This window comes from Erithacus rubecula (genome assembly GCF_903797595.1).
Source record: "Erithacus rubecula genome assembly, chromosome: 2".
Lineage (NCBI taxonomy): Eukaryota > Metazoa > Chordata > Aves > Passeriformes > Muscicapidae > Erithacus > Erithacus rubecula.
In genome coordinates this window covers 95,810,482-95,833,714 of record NC_136685.1, presented here as the reverse complement: position 1 = coordinate 95,833,714, position 23,233 = coordinate 95,810,482, and positions in this window count along the sequence as shown.

The window sequence follows — 23,233 nt, the reverse complement described above, 5'->3', positions numbered from 1 at the left end:
GCCAAAGCCTTTATTCAATCCTCTGTATTAGTAACTTTCATTCTAAATGAATGTTACTTGACCATATTTGACTGGCTTAGACTTACCTCTTCTTTCTCATGTTGGAGTACTGTTCTACTCTGTGCCTCATAATTTTTCTATGTAACATCAGGTGTTTAAGAGCTCCCAGTAAGAAAAAATCACAGAAGTTCTGGGATATGGATTCTGTAAATTGCTTTATCTGGCCACACTGACAGGAGTCAGAATGACCCTTCTTCTTCCTGTAGTCTTAACTCACCTGCAGTGCTTTGTAGACCAGCTCTGAATCCAAAATTGACCCACAGACCCTACCAAAAACTCACACATGCCATGAAAGCCTACTTCAGTCCATATCAGGAATTTGTAGACAATAAAGACACCATGAGATGACATTAATCAGAAAACTGGTGGCATTCTGAATGGGAGCTGTACTGGGCTCCTGAAATCCTTTATGTCCAGTGCTCTATGAAAACTTACCTGAAGTTGATATTTTCTGAAAGCATCCGTTTTAGCTATATTTAACATTACAATTAAATTATTTTTAATAATTATTATTATTACTTCACTTTGCACAATCTATTTGTCTGCTCTGATTTCAGATTCCAGTCACCTTTCACTTATTTCTTCCCCTTCAGCCTGAAGGTTTCATTGCTTTTCTGTCTCAACCATGAGTCCTGTTCTCTACCATTCTCATTTCCCCTGAAAATGTGCAGCTACACTATTTTTGCTGTCTGTGTTAGCCATTATGTACTGCCTTAGTGTCTGCCAAGCTGAGCATTCCCATGTGCTGCTGTCTAGATGTGACATGAGTGATTCCATGCTCCTTAACTTGGAGCAGCATTCCCTAACAGAGGCAGCTTTAATAGCTCTTCCAATTTGTATTAAATTCTTTTTTAATAAGGGTGGCTATGTTGGTAGGCTTTGTTCTGCACATAAATATATTCACAGTTAACACAATATATTTCAGATGAATCTTCAGATTGTCATTAGAGACATGACAACCTCACAGTAGCTGTTCCTACAGTCCCTAAACAGGGACTGAAGAGACCAGCAGCTTTTTAAGAAATTTCTTCCTACTGCAGGGCAATAATCCTCAGGTTTCTGTGTATTTAAAATTTATACATTTCATATTAGAAGTTAAATTATAGATAAGTGCAGCAACATCAGTATTTCATTCATTTCTGGGTATATCTAAGATAAAGGGGGGCAGATGCTGTCAGCTTTAGATACCTTTGCCATTTAAGCTGTAAGGCTAAAACTACTCAGAGTAAACTTGAATTTCAACATTTTTTCAGCCCACCTATTCTTAAATCCCTAAACACTCCCATATTGGCTGAGTTTGCATCGTGGCTTGCTTTGAACTTGGTAATTCGGATGATTCTGGGATGGAATGGAGGAAGAGGCAGATAAGGTCTTTTGGGTAGCACTTGTCTCCACCCCACTCAAGAGATGGTGGTGGCTGGAGTGAAGCTCCCCCAGGATTGACTGGGCAGAGAGGCAGTTATCTGTGAGGGCTGGAAATCCAGACTGCATGCACAGGCTGTCACAGGGACCCCACCTGCCCAGCAGCCTAACTCAGCCTGGAATTAATGTCCCCCGTGCTGTCCCAGCAGCACTTTGGGCACTGTGGCTTCAGGCACATGCACATTTGGACAGGTATCACCACAGTCATTATACTCTGGCAACCTGATGAGCTTTCTTTAATTTAATTTAATTTTTAATAGAGCTTGACATATTTCCAAAGTATAATCAATGCGGTGACATCTGCTTGAGTCCTGGCTCCACAGGTCCTGTCTAGCTCTAAGTCTTATTCCCAACCTTCATTTAGCTAACTAATATGCATATTTAATGATGTGCACACAGTTTCCTGATCTTGGAATGCTGTATCATGTCTGGCTGGAGTGATTTCAAGTCGTTATTGTCTTGTTTCTGTCTTGGGCATAGTCCAAGACTCTCTACTGTTGCCTATTAACTTTCCACTGGCCCTAAACTCTGAGCAAAACCATTAATATTTTTATTTACAAGTGTAAATGAAACATTTCTGGGAGAAATAAAATAACAGATCAAAGCTGTCATAGTCTATAACCTTCTCCATGTCAGGTAGGTATTTTCCCTTTCTTTTAAATCACCAATTATGCTGACTGGAAGGTGAGAATGGATTTTGTCTTGTTGATAATGTAATTTTTTTTCCTCTTTCACATTAAATCAGATATTAGATCCAACAGTTATATATTAAGTGTGGGGAATTTTCCAGGCCCTTTTCCCTCATCTCCTGGCAATTGCTATAACAGTTGAGTCCATTGGAACAATTTCCCTGAGGTGCATGTAACAATACTGACAGACACTGCCTGCTTGGTTTGCTGACAATTTACTTTATTTTTTAATAAAGATTTCATTTAACACCTTAATGAAAATAATGTAGGAGATAAAACTTTAAGTTATAGTTAAAGTGTTCCTGTACTATAATTAGCATTGACCTTACCAATTAAATGTAATAAGAATTAAAAATTTATGTATTTTAATTGTACATTTAGTAAGTGAAGAATAAAACTTGTCTCATAAACATGCAAAGATCTGTTTTGTTATTGAATTAAGCCCTTTATTTTGTGGAATTCAATTACAAGCATGGGGAGAGAGACAATGTTATGTCAAAAAAAGAAAATTACTTATACTATTTCTTAACCAATTTCCTTTTTATAATGAAACCTCCAATCAAAAAAATATTTGTCAGCTCAAAACTTTTATTTGTCCCATTCCATTAAAAGCATATGGAGGAATTGTATACCTTCCAGGTGGTATGCTCAGGCAAATTATTTGAATTCTCTCTGGCATTCAGCATAAGTGCATTGCAGATAACTGGAAATAATTAATTTTGATGCTCCTGATGGAGGCTGATCACTTTGAGGTTTGTATAATGTTTTGTATCAGAAGCTACATCTTTCTTTGGATAAATGAACCTATTCCTTTTTTGGTATTCCCAAATCTCACTGCCCATTCCATGCACTCATAAAAAGGAAGTGTTAGTGTGGAACACCAGTCAACTTTTTGACAAGAAACATTGCACCCTCACCTTGATGGTAATCTGAGACATGATCCTTTTCCAGAAGAAGGCTGCTTCTATACATTTAGGAAAACCTTTGGATTTGAGGTGCACTTCTGGAAACCAATGCTCATGGTTCAGACAGCTGCAAGTGCCAGATGAGCACAGCATCCATCCTCTCTGTCTTGGACCTTTTGCATTTCTCATGGGACTGCTGAGAGACTGTGGCACCCTTGTCACTCTATGGTCCCAAAATACAGCAACAAGCAGCACCGGGACTGTATGATGGCAATGTTCTGTAGGAGGGAACCCAAGAAGGCAGCAAGCTAGAGTAGCTTTTCTAAATGAAGAGAAGAATTGATATGTGAGACTTGTCCCTTTTCAATTTCATGTTGCCTGCCAGTCTGCCTAGAGGGAACAACACACTGTGGCTGTGCTTCCAATTAGCAATTCCCACAGCAATTTTTGACCTGACATAAATAAAGTGGCACAATATGCAATTTGTGTCAGGCAACTTCCTTTACAAACAGATTCTAGGATACTGAATGATGATTCATGATAAGGACACTGGGGGAAATCTCCCTCAAATGCATAATGGCAAGTCTGAGGGAATGAAGATGGCAAGTTTGGAGCACAAAACATCTGGAAAAACACAGAGGAAACCTTTGCCATGGTGACATGAGTAGGAATTCTGCCCTTGGTTTCCACAAGACCAGGATTTTACTCTGAATATTACAGGCAAGAGATTAATAACGGAAGTAGTAATAATAATAATAGAACTCATTCATGGAAAAGGGAATTTGTTTTTTTCTTAGACCAGAAGACATACACTATGTCTCCTCTTTAAATCTGCACTTAGGTGGGCCAAAAGAATCCTGCCAAGATGATGTTGTGAAAGGAAGCCAAGCACAGCTCCAGCAAGGGCAGCAGGGTGTCTCTTCTGCCTCATGGCTGTCTCTGCACACGACTGTGAGACAGACAGAGCCTGTGTGAGTTCAGGGCTCTCAGGTGAGTGTTTCCATGGCACTGCATGCTTTCCAAGCCATCCTGGGTTAGTCTCAGCAGCTGTGCCAAGTGCAGGATGAAAGTAGATTTGCCATAAAAGACTCTGTGAATTGTGTTGGAATATTTCAGTCTTTGGAGTAGATGCTGGGCTCCATGAGGGTTAGAAAGGGCCAAAAGGGCCAGATTAGTTATGTGCAGAGAGCCTAGGTGGTATAATGCCTAAGAGCAATTATAAAATCTCTAGGGACTGCATCCTTCCCAAGAAACATTTAGGAATCCACTGGAAAACCTATCCTTCTGGAAGACTGCCTGGTTCCAGAGGGGTTGTCTTCCACACCTCTCCAACTCTGAACCAAAGCCAGTGCTGTCCTTGTCTTCCTCCTAGCTAGCAATGCAGTGGCTTTTGTCTGATGAAGCAAACACATTTTTAGTGTCGTGCTTCCTGCCCTTTCATTATCAGTGTCATTTCTGATTGCACATTGTTCTTTATTTCACCCTCCCAGGAATCACTGTTCTGTGGATGTGCCCAACCCAAAAGGCAGACCTGCTGCACAGCACACAGTGCAGTCCTGCCATCCCTGCTGTTCAGGGAATTTCTGGAACACATTTCCTCCAGTGTTTGGTGGTGCTTACTTTCCCACCTGGTGTGTGGAAAAAGGTATGCACTATCCCCACACCTGGGCATTGGAAAATACGTCCAAACCAGTTTAAGGTGACACAGTTTCTTGATTTCAGTCACACTCTCTGTTGGCCTTGATTTCACCTGTATCCACAGGGAAAAAAAGCCTCATTCAATGAAAATCCTTCAACCCCCCCCCCCTCCTGCCCATAGGTGCAGTGACCTTCAAGAGTGTGTTTAGTGGACTTCTCATCTGGCACACTCAAGGATCACAATGTCCTTAGCCTTCCTGGGGTTAAGATGTGAGAGCTGAGTATTAGTCATCCTTCCTAACATCTGAAGCCTAATCATCCCAGGGAAATCCATTGTTTCTTTTGCCTCTTGCAGCCTCCAGCTTCAGCTGGACAATTGTGCAGTGCCACTTTGAAATTCGAGGGCCATTGAGATTCAATGGTTCCCAAAGTGTTACAGACACAGCCTGAAAAGACAAAGGGTGAGAAGGAGCCTCTGGAATCAGTGTGGTTTGGTAATCCTTATAAAATTAGGTTGGATATTAAGACTTTTATCGCAGGGTTTCTGCACTGCTAAATCAATCCCTCAATAACATACTCCTTGGAATATTTTTATTATTTAGGTTGGGAGCCGTGCAATGACTTCTCTAAGGATTTAAAAGACTATTGGCACTTTGTCCAATAACTTGATAATATCTTGCAAGGTGGAAAAACACATGCATGGGGCTTGAAATGAGGAAAAAGGTGGCAATCTACACGGAGTATTTGCTTTCTGCTGACAGGTTGGCAATCTACCTTTGCACCTAAGCCATTACAACAATCACCTTATTTTGAAAAGGAGGGACTATTCCTTTTTAAGTCCCCTTGTGCTGACTATATGATAATGGAAAGATGGCAGATGAGACAGAGAGAACAGGTGGATTTGATTTTTTTTTTCTGTGAGAAGGTTTGTCTGTATATCTGTAAAGAATTAGGAAAGCAGCTGATGATGGCTGCTGGTATATATCAGTGAATAGCTAGAAAATGCTTCTGTTGGAGGCACTGTAGTATATTATAAACCAATCTTCATCTACTTGCTTATAGTCTACAGAGTGATGGACTCACCTTTTTCCCACATCACCTTTCCTACAGGTTTAAAAAATAAGAAACCACAAAAAGGCACCTTTGTAATGTTTTTGCCCGTTATTAATTCCTGTCTCAAACTACCACATATGAAATGCTGCTCTCCCTTGCTTCTCCAAAGCACAAGTGGGACTGGCTGGGCAAGTGGAATTGGCCCTTGCATCTTTCAGGGGCAGTGCCCACCCTTGGTTCTTCCCTCAAAGGGATTACATAAAGGAGAGCTTGGAGCTGGTCTTCTGGGGTAATGGGAACTCTTGGGGATGCAGAAGGGCTGGAATGGAAGCCCAAGCTGCTAGAGAATGGGATTTAGAGGTCTGCAGGTAGGGTGAATGCATCAGATGACCAGTGTCAGGAGCTCGGTGGCTTCTTGCAGGGAAAATAAAGAGTTTTTACAAATATATTAATGGCAATAGGCAGTGTAAAAATAACATCAGCCCATTACAGGATGCAGATGGTCACCTCACAAACAGGGACAGTGTGAAGGCAGAGGTTTTTAATGCAGTCTTTGCATCTGTCTTCAACATGGCAGAGGACAGTGTCTCAGTGCCCTGAGGTGGAGGACTGTGACTGTGAGAATGATCAATTCCCAGTCAAACCTGAAATTGTGCAGGGTCTGCAGCTCCAGCTGGATCCTTACAAATCTATGGGGCCTGCTGGGATTTATCCAAGAACACTCATCAGTGAAGGCCCCAAGAGCTTCTAATGTCATCTCAGTCTACAACTTCTTGAGGGAAGAGAAGGGGCAGGCACTAATCTCTTCTCTCTGGTGACCAGTTATAGTGAATAGCCTGAAGTTGTGTCAGGGGAGGTTTAGGTTGGATGTTACAAGAAGGTTCTTTACCCAGAGGGTGGTTTGGCACTGGAACAGTAAGACCAAAGTGGATGGTTTCCTTGAGTACATGAAAAGAATGCCTGAGTATATTCATCACAATGAGCCTTGCCTCCTCTCTAGCTCTCTGTTCACTCTGCATTTGGGCTTCTAATCAAAATCACCATTGGCACCAAATTGCATAATAGGTGGAGTGTGCTTAACCCAAGGTTTATTTGGCAGCCATTTGCCTATGCAGTTTTATTTATAGTGCTTATTTCAAAGATTGATGGCAGCTGACAGGAGGTACTGAAACAATTGATAAAGGCAACTGACATTTTGTCAGCTGTCTGGGTGACAGGAATATATTACTTGCATTGAAACTGTTTTGTGTGAATAAGTCATCACTCATGCCAAAATTCACCTTTGGCCCTTTACAAATGGTTCTTGAAAAGTGGCTGGGAAAGGTGTTTCCTTAAACAGTGAACAACTTGCTCTAAGGAGCAGATGCTTATCCTCAATGAGATTCTTTTTAGCAATACTATTTAAATATTTAAAGCAGTATTGAAGTAGTTGATTGAATTCTGTTCATGGCAAAGTTAAGGACAACATACTGTTCTGCTCTTTGAATGCTCTATGAAGAAAACCAATAATTTAATGAAACCCTGCAACTTAATATGGATGAGAAGGAAGCCTCTGTACAGTATATTTCAGCTATCATTTTCTCTTTGAAATGGTGCTAACCGTCTTTGAAAGGACTCAAGTCTTGCACCTGCCAAGGTTTTCCACTTGTCTGCGATTCTCCAAGTGATGCATATTCCAATCCCTCAGTGTCATGGAAGAGATCTGTTTGATGAGCTTTGATCCCTTTGTTTCTTCACTGCACCTCTAAGTCACTGTAAAATACCTAAATGACAAAGTTCTCACGTACAAACATTGCATAGCAAATGGCATAAGGGGTGTTGCCTTATGTGGATATGCAGAAACTGAGATGAGGGGAGTCATTCTGAATGACAGAGGTCCTGTACTACCCTTCAGAAAACCCTTCTGCTTTTACAAACATCCTGTCTGCAGGGGTATTAATTGCTGCAGTGTTTCCCAAAGGAGGGCAGTAGTTGAGCCAAGGATAGCTGTGATGGAGTGCTCCTCCCCTGTCCCTGTACAGCTGTTTGTCTCCATAAGACACTAAGGGCATGATTGAAAGTGATGGGACACAGCCAAGTCCTTTATCAAATTCTTCCAATGAGGAATGGGGGAAGTCTTTTCCAAGACTTCACAATTTAGTTGCATGTGTTGGAATTTTTCATATGATAACATCAGTGTTACTCTAATTGGCTGTACATGCACTGACAGGGCTAGTGAACCCAGATGCTTTCCAAGTTGTTCTGTTGTTCACCTCCCTTCCTCCCCTGGCATGTTTTTCACTGCTTGATACTCTTCTTTCCATCTGAACCTGATGCTGTCATGGAGCAATAAGAAGGTACCTCTCAAAAATGTGATTGCAGAAAGAGACTGAATCAGTTCAGCTCCTCAGGCCAGATTTTGGGTAGGCTGCACAAAGGTAGATGAAGCTGAAAAAGTCATACCCAAACACAGTCTTTTTCACTGGAGATTGTGACTAGGATGTACCCAAACAAATCCTTGGTGCTGATGGAGCAACACCAAGGAGTAACAGAAACTGAGGTGGATGAGAAAAGAAAGTTAATTTTGAGTTTAAATACAGCTATTTCCATTGCCACCTTTATTGCAGACCTGCATGGGATTATTTTAACAGTCTTGGAAATAAATTAATCCAAGATAATTAAGTTTTCCTAATTCACAGAGTCTCTACATCATGCTTAATAGGTCTGGACAGGAATGCCAATAGATGTTTGCTTTTGCAGAATGTGCTCCATGAAATCTTTTTTCCCCGTCTCTCTCTGAAACTCCACAGCTTTTCACAACTGGTATTTTTGCAGAGCTGCAGGATAAATCCCCATCTGGGTCTTGTTGTGCACCAGGACACAGAGTGTATTTATTGAAAATGGCTTGGCATTTAGACTTTTTCCATTGGCACTAATATGCACCATGTCAGGCTACATCAGGCTGCGTTACAACTTGTGGCTTGATGGGACTTGACATGACCTGACATAGCACAATGTATGTGTCTCCTTACATCAGAGACTAACAGAAATACATCCTAATAAAGAGTAATAATGCACAAAATACAAAGGCTTTATTGCTGCCTCTCATCAGAGGCAGAAAACACGTGTTAGGTTTCTGGCACACATTTAATTGTGAGTTTTTTGCAGTAAACTTCCATCCTGATATTTGTAGCCTTATGTAACTACAGATCTTCTGTTGGGTTAAAGACCACTTCTTATCATTCCCTTCTGCAAATGTATTGAGAATATAATTATGTAATATTTCAGGCATTTTGCCATCCTAAGTGATTCAGTTTATCATTCTGGCCCATAATTTTCTCATTTGTCCCTTCCCTGATATCTTAATTTGTAGTGTTGCAAAAGTGTTGTATTTAGTACGGCTTTCAGCTTCTGTTTTCAAAGTTTCTCTTTGCATCTCTAATGCTATGCTCTATCTGTTCTGCCATCTTCTTGTAATCTGCTCACTGCTAAATACTTAATTTAAAATGTTATTTGGGTATAGTTGAGTGACTTTTTTTGAAACTATCAGTAACTAATTTTGATTTCTGTATTTTTAGCAAAGGCTTGCAAAAGCATTGCTTTGAAAAATGAAATATTGAAAGCAAGCTATGCTGATGACTCACAGTGAAACTTTCCATTGCTTTTGTCATTTCCTAGAGGAATTTGAGGGACAAAGGAAGGGAAGTCCTTCAGCTCTGTAAATGATGCAGGAGTCAGTTAGGTTTTTTGTCCCTGGGGATGCAGCTGCTTTTGAGGCTGAAGCCTGTTTGCCTTCTTCAACTGCAGTTCTTTGTAGGTGTTGCACATTTTCACCACCACTAGGCACAGAGCAGAGGGAGGAGTGCTTGTAACATAAGGAAATGGACATTAAATAGATGGCCACAAATCACAGATTAAGCTGATTCAAAGTTTTTGTTCATTTGGTGGTGGTTTTTGTTCAGTTTGGTTTATTGTTTTAAAATATATATGTGAGATTTCTTAAGAAAATTTGAGCTGGTTCTGCTCTTCTAACCTGGAGCTTTTGAAACTCCTGCTTGGTGTTGCAGATATTTTGGCAGCAAGCTCATCACTTCAAATCTACATCCAAGGGAAACTGTGCCCTCTGCTTAAATTCATTCAAATCACATAATTTGAAGAACTAATACATGACAGCAAATATATTTCAAGAAATGCCAATAAAAGGCACAAAACCATGCTGCCACCTAACATCTGGGGGGAAACATAACTCCAAAAAGTTGAGTGATGACTGTAGGTGTGGCAGTGGCAGATTAAGTGCAGTGTCTACAAGCACTGATGTGTGAATGAATGGATAAAAATTCTAGCTGCATCTCATGAATAAAGTCTGAGGCTGAACTGCTCAAAAATATTCTTCATGTGAGTATAAAACCCCCAATTATTACCATTTTCAGTTTATGAATTTTAAATGAACCCTAAAATTAACACTTGTATCACAAGGGAGGGAAAAATCCATGATTCAAAGAATCAAAGGAAGAAAACATGAAGCTGATCTTATTGACTACTTCATAAAGAAATTGAGCAACTCACTTTACATCACTCTTTGACATCTTTAAATGGTAATTTCATCTTTCAAATGTCTTTTTATTTTGTGTCTTCATCTTTCTTCTTCAAAACTCCCTTTCAAGCTTCTGAAGGTATAGGACTTTTCTTTAGTATCAGGAAAAAGAATTTGGAGAATTAGTGGTTAATATATGGAAGTCAGGCTTCCTCTCTTGAGCTTGAGGCATGTGAGCAGGGAAAAACGTTCAAAGTCAACTACAGCAATATGATTTTAATCTGACAGTTTGGCAGTCTGAAATTCTGTTATTTTACCCATGTGATTTTTTAGTCCTCTTGTGCTATTCCTTATAAATATCGTGTAGCATAATGGGAACTTCTGAGCTATTCTTCATTTTAAGAAAATTAACTGTTTCTGCCTGCTGAGTATTAAGGCTGCTTCTTCTGAAATTAATTTCAAAGGGGAATTTCAGTCTTACTTTTCACTCCAAATAAAGTGTGAAGCTCCTGACAACAGCCCTTTCCTCCAGAAGGACTGGTACCCAAAAAGGCAGCAACTGGCTCTGAGAAACATCTGAATGATGAAGCCTACAGTAATTATGCAAAAGGATTTCCATTCTTCCAAATACCTGTGTTGGATTTTAGATTATATTCCTATAAAATTCCTTCTGCATTAGAATATAGTTGTTTCATCATACTCTACTCTTAAAACCTGCACACAGGAAAGCCAAGTGTGGAGTGGAGCAGTAACCCACTGCCCTCTGCACTCCAAAGATCTGCTCTGGGTGTTGCCCCTCCTCAACTGCTTCCTTAAGGTCATCCTTCTGTGATGAACCATGTAGGAAAAAGTGATCTTTTACCTCTGATGTGACAAGGCACAGGGCACCAGTGAAAATTAGGTCTGAGCTATTTGGTGGCAGTGGAGTATTTTGGGTAATTGCAGTACCAGCAACTAGACCATACCCCACCAGCTGTGTGGGATATGGACTTTGGAAATTTCAAGACAGGTTCTGTTGTCATCTGAAATCAGAACAGCTGCAATTATGTTGTGACAAGTGATAAGAATTTTCTATTTCAGGAAACATTTGCTTACACTTGGGATGTGTTGATCAAAAGCTCTGGGGTGATTCACAGTCTTCCTTCAGAAAGAATTTTTGTCTAGACAGCAGGGTATTATTCCTTGTGCCCCTAGTGAGTACAGCAACTTTAATATTACCAATTTTGGATTAAAATGAATGGTTCAAGTTATAATTATTGATGCAGTATTCTTCCTTGTTTGAGTAAACATTATGCTATTGCCTGTCTAGCATATATCTTAATTGTAGAAACCCTTTCTTCTATTAATCTTAATTACCTCTGCTTCAATACTTGAAGGCTGGAGATGGAGTCAAAATAAAAGCCTTCAAGAAAACATTTGTTTCCAATTGTCAAATGGCCAGTGGCTTTGATGGAAGTACACAGCTACCCTGTGGAATGTATAGAACTGAGGAACAAAGAGCTTGTGGAGATTTTAACGGGGTGTTTTTCCCTGGAGTTAGCTAAAATTTTTCCCAGCCTTTTCCCAGTGTTGAGGAAATGGGCTGTTCATATCTCATGTGATTGGTCAAGATGTGTGTGTGAGAAAGACAAATCATAATTATTGTGCCAAAGTAACTTTTTAAAAAAGCATCCTCAACTATCTGTAAAAGTAACATGTTAAAGGGAATATTGTATTGGCTGTCAGCATCCAGTAGGAAATTATCCTCCTATCCAAACAGGTATCTCTCTTTCCCCTGACTTGACCCATTCCAAATTGTATTTCTGTCAATCAGCACCTGTTCTCTCCACTGCCAACATTCCTGTAACCCTGGTGCCAGCACATCTGTCCCAACTTGTCGTGGCTTATGAACATTTCTACCATTCAGTCTGTGCAATACTCACCTGTGAAACAGAAATTATATCATGGGACTAAGTTCATCTTTCCATTGGCTTTCATCAGTTGCAAGGAGACATCTCTTTGATGCTTCAAACTTCCAGCTCTGCCTGGATCTATAAAGTGGTACAGTGATAAACTTTATTAATATTCAGGATAAGTCACACTACATTCTTGCATGACAATTTAATTTCAAGAAAGGACTTTACAGAGGTGTGGTGTAAAGAGTGTCATCATTTATTCCAGTCATATTAAACTGTTTTGTTCAAATTTTTCTTTTTTTTCTTTTTTTTTTTTTTTCTTTTTTAAAATTCTCTGCCTTTGGAAAATAAAAATAAAATAAAAAAAAAAAAAACAACAACAAAACCACCTGCTGTTGTAGTTAGCAGTTTCATCTACCAGAAGTATTAAGCTACTGCATGTCATAGATTATTATATTTCCTATTTCTGATAGCACCACATTAACTTAGCACTATTGTGCTAAGAAAAATGTCCTGCACATGAACAAAGCTTGCAGAGCCATATGTCATTCCAGCTTGGAATGAGTGTCTAATTTCACAGATGATAACAAATGTATAGTCTGCTCAGTCTGCATCCCAGGATAGTAGCTGTAAAGGAAGAAGCAGCTTTGTAAATGTTGTGAAATGATTTCTGATCCTTTCCGGTGAATTGCATTGGAAATGAAGGCACAGGTTTGTGACTCTGCTGCTCTGAGGACACCCCACAGGAAACCATGAAGCAAAATTCTAATAAATTTACCAGAAGTTTGTTTTAATGGGTTTCATCAGTGGGACAGCCCATAAAAACAAATTTTCTTTTTCTGTTGAAAACCAATTCTTGAACAGCACAACATGGCTCTGTCAACTTTTTGCTTGTATTATTTATTCTGGTTTTAAAGTTTAAGGTAAAAAAGTAAATTGGGGGTTATCTTTGTCTGCTCAATCTATTTCATAATGAATTTTAAAATAATTTGGAGTGCTACAATGACAAATACTTTACCCCTTCACAGAGACCTAGCTTAATGTACTTTTCAGGATTGATAAATAGAGCTTGCACTTTTTGACATCAGCCTATTCCCTTGTGAATTTTAAGTTACATTATATTCACTATGGGGCCACCTTCTGGTCAGTTTGCTGCTATAAATAACCACACTATTTATAACTGTTTGGAAGAGAAAATGTGCATTAGATACATTTATGGTATCTACTGGAAGTATTAATTAAATTATATGGTGAATACATGCCTCACTGATTTAAATATGTTGAACACTTCACAATATTATTTTAAATAAATGAACATATGCTCTCTTCTCCCTTGCTACCACTCTTTCTCATTATCCTGTTAAACACCTTAATTTTAATTGACTCCTCTGCAAAGGCAAACAAAAATATCAAAATTCAAAGCTCCATACAGAATCTGTGGCATTCTGGAAACAAATATCATCTTCTGTAATCTTTTCTTTTTTCTTGATCTCTTTTTCCCATTGCAAAAAAAAACCACATGCAAATACAAAGCATGCAAGTATAAAAAGCAGCCAGTGATAGATCATTTAGGCCATTAAATTATTGATTTTTCTCCCCTTATCTATCTGGTTTTTCTTTTCTTTTTCATGACTGGAGAGCTAGTTAACAAAATAAAGCTATTTCTATGATACTCTACTGAGAAGAATACTCCCTTGGTCTTAAGAGCCACTTGAAAACTTTTAGAGGTCACAAATATGTCAGTCACAAAAACACTTCTTTGTTATCCATGGAAGCTATCTAAGTGAAATGCCGTTTTCAGTCTTTTAATATGTCCTGTGTTATGTTCAGTCTCATTTTAACCTTACAACTATTGTTTTCTGTTTGTTGACCAGCAGTGAATGATACTGCAAACCTCCAAAGCCAGGGTATATATTGAGGTATTGGTATTCATATCTGTTGAAGACATATTTCTTTATCCAAGCATGTGCAATGACCATAAACTATTCTTTACTGCTGTATGTGTTCATCTGTGCAGTTTCAGCAGAATAATTATTTTTTCTGCATGAAAACTGTTTGAGGGTTAAGATGTTTATTAACAGCATTCTCCAAAACTTGAACTTGAGTCAAAGCACAAAACATTGATGGGTTGATTCCTGCCCACTTTGTGCTTTGGGGTCTGCCAACAAAAACTGAAAGTTTAAGATCAAGAGGTTCATAGGTAAATGATGGTGGGTGATTGTGCTGGGTTTACATTGAGTTTTGGTGAGGAGGGAATGAGCCCAGCCATGGAAAGAAACTGCTAACAGCAGTAGCTGTGATCCCATGAGAAGTCTGAATAGAGAGACAATGATGAAGACCCTTTGCCTCCAGGGAAAGAAGAAGACCTCTGTTCCCAGAAATGAAAATTAGCTCAGATAAAGAGAACCTTTGCTTTTGAACAGCTCATCCTTCAAATAGTGCTCCATAAATTGACATGACCCATGATTGTAGCTGTGGGAAGGCTGCAAGAGATGTTTCATGATTGCAGATTTCCAGGTGTCTGCTATTCATGGAAATTAAAGGCCATGAGACAGCTGTTTTCTTGTGAAGTCCCCATAGCATGACAAGAGTCTCTCCAAGAGAACTGAAGAAAGACTATTCTAGAGGTGATAAACTGACTGAATTGTTTCTGTGCATTGTCAGTGGGAAAGAAAAGAGGGTGTGGAGGCAGGAGAAGTGTTCTGAAGGTTTTATTCTGATTCTTATTATTATTCTTTTAGTTCTGTTTATAAAATTTTTACCCTTTAAAGTTTGAGCCTGCTTTGCCTTCCTCCTAATCCTATTTCACAGCAGGAAATCAGTAAATAATTCTAGTGGGTGCACTGACCATTTGGCCAGCATTAAACCCACGGCATAAATTGGTATATTGGCCAGGAAATCTCAAACTGGCAAACCAAAACCATTACAGTGATGATGATGATGATGATGATGATGATTACCTGTAATTACAAATGTTAAATCAGTAGTGATAATACACATGACATGCCCTGTCCTTGGCCCAAGAAAACACTGATGGAGCACAAAGAGTAAATTTTCATCACTCATTGTTTGGAGAAAGGCATCAAAATAAGATGGATTTCAAACATTTAGCCCTGCTCACTGGGGAGATGATGCCATCAAAGCCTTTAGGGAAATCCCTGTGGTATGGGGTTTGTATCTTGACTGAAGAATGCTTTAACTACAGGCTTGCTGCAGGAGGCAGAAAGTGACAGAACCCTGCACAGCTGGATAAGAACTACCTGGATTTGAACTTTTTGATTTTTCTATCCCTCTTCCCATCCATTTTCCTTGGTAGTCCTCAAATGTGTAATCCTGAAGTGTGTGATGTTTTGGTTGCTTGTTTTTGTTTTTGTTTTTGGGGTTTTTTTTTGGGTTTTTTTTTTTTTGTTTTTGGTTTTGGGTTTCTTTGGTTTTGTTTTTTTTTTGGGGGGGGGGTTGTTTTTGGGGGTTTTTTTGTTAGGATTTTATTGGTTTTGGGGGGTTTTTTATATTTTGGTGGGGAGTGGTTTTTTGGGTTCTCTTGTTTTCTGTTTTTTTGGGATTTTTTCAGCTTACAGCAATCATTTTGCTGGGATAAAATATAAATTATACATACCTGCTTTCACCTGCTTTAATTTCCTCATGGTGTTCTGTAGGTTGTGTCTAAGAAGTACCAGTGATCACATTGTTAGGATAAATTAGCACAACAGCTGTGTTCCAGAATAAACAAGAAAAAACTGCTGTACTTGATAATGCATTAGTGGAAAAACACCGTGGAAGTACAGATTATAATAATCAGGATGATTGGAAAATTAGGGGGATCATGATTGGTTTACAGTATCTGTATAGTTTTTCCAGTTCACGACGTTTTGGGGTTTTTTTTCTCCATTTTTATTTTGGATGAGCTTGAGATTTATCATTCAATTCAGTTTTCTGCATTTGGGACTTCTTTCAGACTCCAAGTCCTTTGTTCTTTCTTGTTGTCTCTGTTGTTTTTGAGTGTTGCAACTGAATTGTTTTTTCCAGAAAGGTTTTTTACCTGTTGCAAAGGCTGATCTTTTCAAGGAAACTGCTGTCAACATAAACATAAAGTGAGGTTTTGAGCATTTACTGAGCAAAATGTGGTGGGTTACCCCACAAAGCAGAGGAGAAATTTGTGTACAGGAAAAACACTTGCAGAATATCTGAGAGATAGATGAAGTTCTAAAGAGATTTGTTACAGAGTGCCTAGAGGCAAATGAGAAGATGAGAAAAGGAAAGAGGATTGAAGTTCCCTGAGTAGTAGCAGTTCTTTTTGTTTTTTGGCTACCACACATTGCAATAAAAACTTAGTGGTGTATTTGCTTGCATGCACACTTGGAGTTGCTGCAATGGAGGTTCAAGCAAACAGTACTGTACAAAACAGTAATATAGTTTAGTCATGGCTGGCTAGTACTAAAAGAAGAAGCATCTTTACTTATTAAATGTTGGGGGGAAAAAACCAAAAAGCTAAAAGGGCCTTTACCTCATAAAGGAAATTGTAAATCTCTCTTTTCATGTACAGCTCCATGTCCCTCCTTGAAATTTTGGGAATAGCCTGGGAAACTCTCTATGGTGGGCATCTGTATAGGTGCAGTAAGCTTTCTCTTTTGGTATCTTGTGTCAGGCTTGGTGCCAGCACTGTAACTGCTAGCAAAAAAGGGGGGAAATTGTTGGAAAGTGGGGTATGATGGACCCAAAATCCTGTAGACTTAATATCCTCTAGGTTGTAGCCACCCATCTCTGAGAAGAAAGCTGACCTTGTAAACATCTTCATGGAGTTAAAAGCAGTAAGGAGGGATGATGCTAACCCATTATTCTGTGTAGTTTTTTTGTTTTAGATTGGTTTTGTTGGTTATTTGTTGGGTTTTTTCCTGGCTAGAATCACACAATATTATGAAAGGTATATAAAAAATACTAATGTTTATGAATTTTATGCTCCTAAATCAAGAGTGTCCTAAACTATTATAATTCTAGGTTGCAACAGGTCTCTCTCAAACACTGTGTTTGAATTCTTCTCATCTGATAACCAGAGGCTGAGATCCAGGGATCTATGTGTCTATAACATCTATGTGTCTAGAAATCTATTTTACAAATCATTGTTCATGACCCAGTGGAAAATTCCTAGGTTAAACCAATTCATCCCTGATTAATTCAGTTTAGGGACAGTTGCTCATAAGTGCTCAGGGGCCACATATGCTAATAGAAATAAACAAATATGGATCATAAAGAAGTCAGATATTCATCTGAACAAAACCACATGGAGTTCCAAAAGTAGAAAGAAAAAAAAAAAAAAAAAGGTTACAGCATTCAATATTTAATTTACGGTCTTTTTTAATAGGATGGTGTTGTTTTTGTCCTTTATATCTGCATGGAAGCTGCAAAGCTTGAAAATCATAGAAGAAAATTGTTGCACAACTATTTCCATGCTGATATCTCCATTTTCCTTCAAGCCTGGCTGAAAACATATGGGTGAGTGGTGCTGTGTTTTTCATCTCCTCCACAGAAGTAAAATTCTGGGGTCCCCTCTTGTCTTTGACTTCTGGCTCTGTGGCCACCACTGCAGTGCCTGAGCCTTTCAGCAGGATTGAGAGATGTCACTGATGCCTGCTACATGTGTTTCTTCCTCTCTTCACTGCTTGGCTGGGTTTTATTAGATTTCTGTGTGGTATACATATGTCCAAATATGGTTTTCTCTTGGAAGTCTGCAGAAAATGTTGAAGCTTGTGATAGAGTGAAAAGTGTTGATGCTGCAGGGTTGTACTTCACAGCCTTGTAAAGCCCCTCAAGGAAGTCTGTCTCCTGCACAAATGAGATTTACCCTTTGCAAAGACAGTTCCTCTCTGCTTGAGGAGTAGCAATGCCTGTGATCTCCCTCTCAAGTTTTACATGCCACCACTACTCCTGGATATCTTTCTACATGAGCCCCTATTTGCATCCATCGTCTAATGAATCTCAAATCTTCATATTGTACCTTGCCAGTGCTCAGACAGTGGAGAATGACTGCTGCAGGGTATAATTTCCTCTGCATATGTAAAACAGGTGAGCAGCCTCCAGCCAAGCTGAAAATTTACTGCAAAAAGACTCCAGCAATGAGAACACTTTCTCCTTCCTAGTGCCAGAGACATTTGATCCATGATCAGTTACTTCTTGTTTGTAGAAATGACAAACATCTTTTAGTAAAAATTGGGGAAAGTGTTTTGGTGGGTTTTTTTGAGGTATTGCATATAGGAGCAAAAGAAAACAAAAAATTAAACATTCTTTCTGGTTTCTTCATGAAGAGCATTGAGCACTGTTTTCATGTTTTATAGTCCATGCAAACTCAGTATAGCTCTACAATTCCTGCTTACCATATAAAATTATAGCTTTAACACACATGAAAACATTTATCCCCTTGAAAGACTGGGTTGTATGCTTTCTTGCCTATGGAAAAGAGCTTCTGGGAGCTCACTGCCAAGATTTGGATTTCACTTCCAAAATTCAATACCTTTTTTTTCATTTTCTCACAGAAAAAAGTAGCAGAATAGAAAGGTCTTGGTGGTTATTATATCCCCTGGGCAGACTCCCATCTGCACTTGAAACACTGGGACTGCCTGCTAGGATTAAAGATGGGGTTAGTGTTAGGTTTATGGTTAGGATTAGAGGTTAGGGTTAATGTAATATTAGGATCAAGATCAGGGTTAGCATTTGTGTTAGGGTTAGAGGCTTAAGTTTCTGTTTCCTAAAAGAATGTATTTTGGAGCAGGCTTCATAGGTGACCTTGATTCAGCCCTAACTATATTAATTATAAAAATATTTGCTGCACTGGCTGTTTCAGCTTCTTACAGTCTTAGTTTTCTTGTTGTGGATATTGCTCTGATTGCATGGATCATTGAACAGAGAACAGATATTCCCTTTCTTGCTCCCCACTAATAATCAGTAAGAAAGCTGTAACTTATGTTTCCCTGTAATTATGTTCTCATACAAACAAACAAGTGAACATGCAAACAAAAAAGGTTTTGTGTAGCTCATGGGAACAGATTCTCTCTGAGTTACATTCTCATTGTAAGTGCTTATGGTTTGAGTCTCATGGCATTAAATCATGGAATGAATTCACATTTAAAACTTGCATCTCTGTTGTTTTCTCTTGATTATCACTGTGCCTTACCTTCAACCACTTTAAATCTGCAGATTCCAATTTTCATGTTTAAGATAAGAAAACACATGAAAAACCAAGTTTTTATGCACACCTAAACTTATCAATGTCAAAAAACCTTTGTGCTTCCTTTTACAGTCAGAATTTTGTTCTTTCCTTCAAGATCTTTATATAGCAATGGTGACTCTGATGATACAATCTTGAACAGCAAATAAAACTCAAGAGCTCTAATGAAATCTCATTAAGAAGCTGATCCCTAAAAGGTACTTTCCTTAGTGTGTGCATGTAAAAATAATCCAGTTTCAAATCAAACAAATTAGTTGATATCAATTCATTTGATGTTACTGTGTGATTAAGGAATATAAAATCCTCAGGAACTGGCACATCATTCTTAGTCTGTGTTTCCCACTCAGAAGTGTTCCTGTCTTAAATACTGAAAAGTTTCTGTTTATGGGTATCTTTGTGGTGTTCTGCACTGCTGTATGGGTGACATAAGGCACCATGTTGCTCATTCAGATCCCTGGCCTCTCCTCTAACTAATGTTTCCATAACACTAAAGGTATCTGCTGATAAAAATAACTGAGATATGACAAACAAAACTATATTAAGAGATTGCATGAGAAATCAGTTATGCAGCCATCTGTAGGCAGCTTGTGTTTCTACCCCTTGTGTCCCTTCCCTGTCCAGCAAATAGCTCAGCTCAGGCTTCCACACAAATTTGCAGCAGACTCTGTCAATATTTCCATAGCTCCAGAGTAAGGTATTTTCAGTAGCTTTGGAAACAGGAGATCTAATATTGAGTTAAAATTGTTCTGGATGGACAAATGCAGAATTCACCTGCTGGCACTGAGTTCAGGTTGATGGCAGCTTTCACTTTCAAAGTCACTCTCAAAGCTCTCTCTTCTTCAGGGATAGATGACATGGTCTAGCTTAGCTTTAGCAAGAGTCTCTAAAACCACATCAGTTGGAGCTATACAGACCACTTCTTACAGCAGCAACCTCGGCCTTTTCCTCATCCTCTGCCACTTTTTTTCCTCTGGAATAAGTGGGAGTGATTGAGGTGGAGTGATTTTTCTTGCTACAGAATGAGTCCATTACACAGGCTTATTTCTATAGAGGGAGAAGCTTTTGTGTAAGGACCACCCTGCCTGAGCCATAGCATGTAGTGGCTTTCAGACAAACCTTTTTCTGGCACAGTCCTGCTGTCTGCCCAGGCAGAGCTGCAGTGCTGAGGACTACCTTGGGAAATAGGGTTGCCCCACTGAGCTCCACATGTCCCTGGGTGAGCTAGTTCCTTTACCATACTGTCCCTTACAGCAGTGAAGCACAAAAAATGAACATCATGCTGGCTGTCACTGCAGCTCTTCCCTAACCTTGTGACAGCAAGCTGTTTACCTGGGTGGTTGGGTACTAGAGGAGAGGGAGCCAGCAAAAACACCTTTCCCTTGATGCTGGGAGCACAGTGGGAATATGCTTTTTGCAAGACAGTGTTCTGGTTTGGAAACAAAGGGGGAAGAAAACTGGGGAGACTGAAGGCTAACTGCTGTTAGGGAGTGAACATTGCAGTCAAGGATTCCCCACAAGGCTTTTGCTTTATGCTGGCTCACAAGCTAAGACAGAGGGGTTTTTCCCAGGTCAGAAAGCCATGGTAGAACACCCAGAGCCCAGGCCCATACAGGATTTCAGGAGTACCTGTTGATACTTGCTCACTTTTTTTTTTCCAGGACAGGGTTGGCTTTGATTTTGTGCTCATTCCACTCCCATTGCCATGCAAAGGCTTGGTCACTGCTTTACAGCTTCAACTCATGCACAGGTGGAGCAAGGGGAAGTGCTTAGACTGCCTTGTTAGAGATGTGCAAAAGATGTCCCTCCCCAGCTACTCCCTTCCTTCTCACAGCATCTGAAATCTGGTCAGGATTACACATGGATTATTTACCATGGTTAAACTCAGCCCCATGCACTCAGTTCCCCTTGGAGGAACAGGGGAGAGAATTAGAAGAGTAAAAGTAAGCAAATGGACAGGTTGATATAAAAACAGTGCAATAACTGAAATAAAATTAAAATTATGAATTTTAAAGAAAAGCAAAGTTGGGAAAAAAAAGAGTGAAATAAAACTCAAGAAAAACAAGTGACGCAAATGAAAGAATTTCTCCCCACCAGCTGACTGATGCCCAGCCTGTCTGTTCCCAAGCAGCAGCTTTCCCCCAGTTTACAGGCTGAGTAGGATATCATATGGTGTGGAATATCCTTTGGCCATTTGGAGTCATTTGTCCCAGTGCTGTTGCCTCCCATAATCTTGTGCATCCCCAGCTTGCTCACTGGTGGAGCAGCATGACAAGATGAAAATTCCTTTACTTAGTTTATGCACTGCTCAGCAACAATTAAAACACATAATGAAAACGCTTTTGTCATCCAAAATCCAAACCACAGAACTACACAGCTACTAGAGAGAAAAATTAACTCTGTTCCAGCAGAAACCAGGACAGTATCTTTTAAATAATACCAAGAGTGGGGATAGGAAAATCGTAGCACATTTGAATCTTGGAAGGCTCAATAATGAGACTCGCTTTTGGATCTGGTGGCTTTTGCCAGGCTGAAAACTCTGGGGTCAGGGACAAATTGGACTGGTTTTGCCCTGAAAATATTATGGCTAATGACATAATGACTGAACCTTTCTAATAAAAAGGTTGAATTTTCTTTCAAACTTTACTTTTTTATCCTCTTTCCCAGCCTGCTGTACATTCTTCACCAATAGTTCAACTGGAAGACAGAACAAACAAAGCAAAACCCAAAATGGCTAAGCTTTTATGGTTCTTTTACTGTGGCAATTAAATTACTGCAGCACTGTATTGTGCCAAGTGATGTCAACATTGAGACTGTGGTGTGAACCTTTCTTTTGGGAGTGAAACTAGAAATATAAATCTTGATGAGGGAAGAGTTCAAGACATCATTATCCATCCATTTTCACTGGGAAAATGAACAAATTTTGTTATATGTTTCATCTCAAGGTCTTCCTAGTTTAAGGGACCCTGGCTTTTGTAACATAAAGTGTTTTCTGAAAACAATAAAAAACCCAATAATAAAAAGAAAAAAAAATCTCTAAGCAAACAACAGGCTGTTATGAAAGGAGTCTATTCCATTTAGACTCTCTTTTTTCACTGCTATTACTTTTTCTATTAAAATTTTTCAAAGCAAGAATGGATTCCTCACTGCAGCTCTTCCCTTGAAAAAAACGGCAGTCAGACCATAATTTGAGGTGGAATTTTTGGGTGCTAATTCAATATAAATAAAATATGAAGGCAAGGAATGCTGGGTTTGCCACTTACCTATCAGGTTTTCCATCAATCATAAATACTTGTTTGTGTTCTGAATTATAGCCCACAGGTAGAGAACTGACTTAAACATGACCTGTGATGCAAAATAAGAGAAATTCAGCTAAAATTGTCATGTACCAAATATACCTGCCAGGCTGAGGGCACAGCCTAAACCAATTAGTCCTTGGTTTCTGCAGCTCTGGCACCTATCACACCAGTTTGTATTCTAACAGTAGGGATTGCCCAGAGCTGCAAAACTAAGGTCTCTTCACACTTACACATTCCTCTCTCAAGCCATGCCCTTCTGACATCCAGAGCACTTGGAGTGGAATGCACTAAATCAAAAGTGTTTGTCCCTTATGTGTCTTGTCGTTTCCAGGTTTTGGAATTTTCTAAGCATTTACTAGATCTCAATGTTCCATAAGAAAAATCTGAGTGAGGTGTTTTCCTGCCTCTTTGCTTTTTTTTCCTATCAGGTTTCTTTTCATGATGTGCTTTTCATCTGGGAAAATTACGCTGGTTTAAGTTTATTATTATTTCTGAGGCAGTTTACTGACTGACAGTGAGTTTTTGTTTTTGTCTTTCTTCCTT